The sequence below is a fragment of the Mchenga conophoros genome, linkage group LG2 (genome assembly GCF_057382185.1).
Source record: "Mchenga conophoros isolate Kocher_MC1m ecotype Shallow Benthic linkage group LG2, M_conophoros_male_GT1.1, whole genome shotgun sequence".
Lineage (NCBI taxonomy): Eukaryota > Metazoa > Chordata > Actinopteri > Cichliformes > Cichlidae > Mchenga > Mchenga conophoros.
The window spans coordinates 28943755-28948887 of NC_140527.1; the positions used below are offsets into that span (position 1 = coordinate 28943755).

Consider the following 5133-nt stretch of genomic DNA (forward strand, 5'->3'; position numbering starts at 1 on the left):
ATCCTGATAAGGATAAGTGGAAGAGGATGGATGATTGCAAAGGAATCAGTTGTTAATTATTGTAGCCAGTATTTTTTTCAGAAGAAAACATTTCTTGAGTGGAAAGCCCCCCCCCCCCCCCCCCCCCCCCACACACACACACACACACATGCAAATTAAAAACAGAAGCACAGGCCTGCCCAGTACAGTTGCAAGAAGAGCACTTGGTCTAATCTTTGTGCCATCTTTTCTTTGTTGCAGGATCTTGATGAAGAAATGCCTCAGCAAGGCTCAGAAGCCATGCATTCTTCTTCAGTGCAAGATTTTGAAGAGGTAACATTGACCTAGGACAGATTTTAATGAATGTTTCTCATGCACGATGTGTACCTTACGCTATTTGCCGATAGTGAAATGGTTTATTCATCCTCTTGAGTGATGCATTTTTAGTAACTGTCAGATTACTGTTCTTTTGTCTTCATTCTCTATCTGTTACACACGAAGACTGAGACCAGCCAGATTCAGAAGACTGTGAGCTGCCTAAAGCCGCAACCAAACAGCTTTCCAAACAATGATCTGGACCTGAAACATCCAGAGCCTGAAAGGGTAAATATAATCCAGTGTACCACTTAATGAACTAATAATTTAATCTATCATCATTCTTTATGGATGCTGTGTGTGTGTGTGTTTGGCTGTCACCTGGGTGTGATGTGATTTACATGGACCGTGGCTTGTAGGTCCTTTTCATTGTTTCAAAGTGCAAGTCTGGATAACATCTGAGTGTGTGTGTGTGTGTTAACCACCCAAATGTGACTTAGGAGGACCACACTGTTATTGGGGGACTCCGTCAAAGTTTGCTTCATGGTGACATCACTCTGGTTTTAGGAGGGGTCTTCTCGTATGTCTTGACAGTTTGACCTACAGCATGCAGAACTGACTGCATGTGCTTTGTTTCTATGTTGAAATTTTTTGAAACTCAGGCTTGAACATTAAGATAGATAGTACTATACAACTTCTTAACTTGTTTTAGGCACTTTTTACTGCTTTAGTGCATGGGCTCTCTCTGGCTGTGTACTCTGGCTTCTTCCCACAGTCCAAAGATGTAGCTTATGGGGTTAGGTTAACTGGTGATTCAAAACTGCCCTTTGGTGTGAATGCAAATGCTTGTCCTTCCATGTTAGACTGGTGATCTGTCCAGGTTGTACTGCCCTATGGTAGCTGGTATAGGCCCCAAAACTGCTACCCCACAATCCTGATAAGGATAAGTGGAAGAGGATGGATGATTGCAAAGGAATCAGTTGTTAATTATTGTAGCCAGTATTTTTTTCAGAAGAAAACATTTCTTGAGTGGAAAGCCCCCCCCCCCCCCCCCCCCCCCCACACACACACACACACACACACATGCAAATTAAAAACAGAAGCACAGGCCTGCCCAGTACAGTTGCAAGAAGAGCACTTGGTCTAATCTTTGTGCCATCTTTTCTTTGTTGCAGGATCTTGATGAAGAAATGCCTCAGCAAGGCTCAGAAGCCATGCATTCTTCTTCAGTGCAAGATTTTGAAGAGGTAACATTGACCTAGGACAGATTTTAATGAATGTTTCTCATGCACGATGTGTACCTTACGCTATTTGCCGATAGTGAAATGGTTTATTCATCCTCTTGAGTGATGCATTTTTAGTAACTGTCAGATTACTGTTCTTTTGTCTTCATTCTCTATCTGTTACACACGAAGACTGAGACCAGCCAGATTCAGAAGACTGTGAGCTGCCTAAAGCCGCAACCAAACAGCTTTCCAAACAATGATCTGGACCTGAAACATCCAGAGCCTGAAAGGGTAAATATAATCCAGTGTACCACTTAATGAACTAATAATTTAATCTATCATCATTCTTTATGGATGCTGTGTGTGTGTGTGTGTGTGTTTGGCAGTCACCTGGGTGTGATGTGATTTACATGGACGAAGTTTATTAGTTGATATCTGCAACTGAATTGAAAACACCTCACCTTTCCAACTGTCCAAAACAAATAAATGTTGCAATATTTTGCTAACAGTGTCACAATCATCGTCTGGTGTGCACAACAATATCATCTTTGGACAAGTGCATTCAGTGTGTGGGACTGGTTTCCTCCCTCAAGTGGCTTGGCTATAAGTGCAAAGGTGAGACATTTAGTGAATAGGTACATTATATAGTAAAAAGCATTAATGGAGTTCAACAAGTTAAGACTAGCTGAAATGAACACTGCTCCCTTTTTAATTAATGGGTGGTCACGTCTAATTAAAGAAATGTAGTATTACCTCATTGGTGCAGGACCTTGTAAAAATGGTATACTTGGGATTGTCCTCAATTCCCCATTCCATAACATAAACTGCTCAAAATAATAAAGGGAACACTTAAACAATGCGATGTTACTCCAAGTCAGTCACACTTCTGTTATATCAAACTGTTCACTTAGGAAGTAACACTGACAACCAGTTTCACATGCTGTTTTGCAAATAGAGTAGACAACAAGTGGAAATTATAGTCAATTCACCATAATAAAGGACTGGTTCTGCAGGTGGTGACCACAGACCACTTCTCAGCACTTATTCTTTCTGGCTGATGTTATGGTCACTTTTGAATGCTGGCGGTGATTTCATTTTAGTGGTAGCATGAGACAGTCTACAACCCACACAAGTGGCTCAGGTAGTGCAGCTCATCTAGCGTAGCACATCAATGTGAGCTGTGGCAAGAAGGTTTGCTGTGTCTGTTAGTGTAGTGTCCAGAGCATGGAGGTGCTACCTGGATGTGGAGTAGGCCATAGGAGGGCAACAACCCAGCAGCAGGCCTTAAATAGTAAAACTATGTACTATAATTTCCAGTATTTGCTCTGTTTTTTGTCATATCTCGTTGTTAATGTGAGGTTTTTGGGGGGGTTGTATGTGTTTGGTTTTTTTGGTTTTTTTCCCCCACAATTTCTCAGATGAAATTGCATTAAGTGATGCTGAAACAAAGGACAGTGAGAGTGAATCAGATGATGATGACACATCACTCACAATGTCGGCGTGTGGCACCAGTGAGCCTGTACATGCAGTAGCTGATTCCACAAACACAGCGCAGCCCCAAGACACTGTAGATTGTGGTAAGTTACCACTAGCTTGGTTTCTGTGGATAAAATGTTTGTTACAAATATTAAAACTTAATCAAATTGTGTAATCAGCAGATGAAGGACTACTCACAATGCCTGCAGCAAGTGAGACTGCTGCTCCCTCTGAAGGTAAGGGGTGCAGTTGGTTCTCGAAGCTTATTATTGTTTCATCACTTTGCAACATATGGCAAACTGCAGAGTGGTGGCAAAAAGTCACTTGGATGAGTGACAAAATGTTTCTCCCACTGAAAACGCTACGTCCAGATTAACAGAATCAACGTTTTGGGATTTACTTACCTGGATGATTGAGCATGCATCAAGAGACTTTTATTCAACTTTTTATTCAGTCTTTTATTCACAGCGGAACACTAAATGTTGTCTCATTTTAGAAATTTGATAAATTTTCAAACAGAATTTTAGCTCGTTTTGATATTGATGGTAGCAACACATTTCAGAAGTTAGTACAGGGTAGCATCCATTCTTTTAACAAGCAAATGTTTTTTGTTTTTTTTGTTTGGTTTTTTGTTTGTTTTAACTACTACTACTTTATATATCTTCCAGAGAAAAATGCTGCTCAATCCCACAATTCCCGAAGAGCTCCCAAAAACATGTGGTCCAAGGCTGAGGTTGCTGCAGTGATGAGGCATTTGAAAGACCACATAAACGAAGGGAAACTAGCCACCAAAAATGAATGCAGTCATTGCAAATTGGTAGAAGATCCGGTGTTGGCAGGAAGAACAGTTCAAAACATAAGAGATTTTGTAAGAAACAGAGGATTAACTGCAAAAAGGCAGAAAAAAATGAACTAAAATAACTGTTTAGAGAGCTGTGGTTTTACATCTTGGTCAGATTGCCAATTGTTGTTAACACTGATGTTCTGTTTAAAGAAAAAAAAGTTCTTGTTAAATACAGAAGTAGTTTGTATTTCATAATTTTTACATTTAATTTATTTAGGGTTTTTTTTGACGGGTTATATTTAAAATAAAAAATTATAAATGCATATTTTCTCCCCTTAATATTTACCTTTAAACTATTAAAATTCATTTTAAATGTTTTTAATTTTTCTGTTTTCTATATTTTTATATTTCTGTGGGAAGCGTGGGCATTTTTGTCCATAGATTTCTTTTTTTATTTATGGTTAAAATTAATGTTCAGATCCAAGAACACTAATAAAATGATGTTCCAGTAATCCTGTGTCCTGTCAGATGTGTATTCATGGTAATGATGAGCTATTTAAATATTACATCATTGTCCCTTTAAAGACCCAATATTGCTTTTTTTGGACCTCATAAAACACATTGTTGTCAAGTGGACAATGTCTCCAGAAAACACAATAGAGTCTGGTTGGTGTGTATCAGTGTATCTAGACTTCTATAGGGAGTGTATGAGGTCTGAAGTGACCCAAATTTTTTTCAGATTTTTTCGAACACTTTAACCTCGCTCCCTTGGCTCTAAGTCCTTTCAAAAGGGTAGTCCACTTAAACCACCACCGGGCGGATTGACGTAGTATAGTCCCGCCATACCACATAGACCCGTATGTGTGTGTGTGTGTGTGTGTGTGTGTGTGTGTGTGTGTGTGTGTGTGTGTGTGTTTCCTTATGTGTCCATATTTGTGATTGTGTTGCTGTTATATATTTTTTTTGCTGATTTTTTTCATTTAACAAGTATATTTGAGGGACCCTCAGCATGTTCAGCATTTTTTCAGCTGTCCATTTTGCTTTTCCAATTTTTCTGTTTAAGTTATTACTATTGTGCTAAATCATACTATTTCTGCTTTTTATAAGATTTGTGCTTAATATAGTATTTCTGCTAAATTTTAGTATTTCTGCTTTTTATAGGATTTGTGCCTAATATAGTATTTCTGCTTTTTATAGGATTTGTGCTTAATATAGTATTTCTGCTAAATTATAGTATTTCTGCTTTTTATAGTATTTGTGCTAAAACATAGTATTTCTACTAAATGTAGTATTTATGCTGTATCATAGTATTTCTATATATTTCTGCCAGGTCCCCAGGCAGCCAATCCTCTG

The 5133-nt window shown here is 38.6% G+C and overlaps 1 long non-coding RNA gene across 1 annotated transcript; it reads left to right on the top strand.

Annotated features, from left to right (window-relative positions):
- Positions 1 to 2028: 2028 nt before the first annotated feature.
- On the top strand, positions 2029 to 4495 carry LOC146582181 (uncharacterized). The gene is made up of 4 exons (XR_014894444.1): positions 2029 to 2135; positions 2939 to 3097; positions 3176 to 3232; positions 3665 to 4495. It is a non-coding gene; the product is annotated as an uncharacterized LOC146582181 (long non-coding RNA).
- The last annotated feature ends 638 nt before the right edge of the window (positions 4496 to 5133 follow it).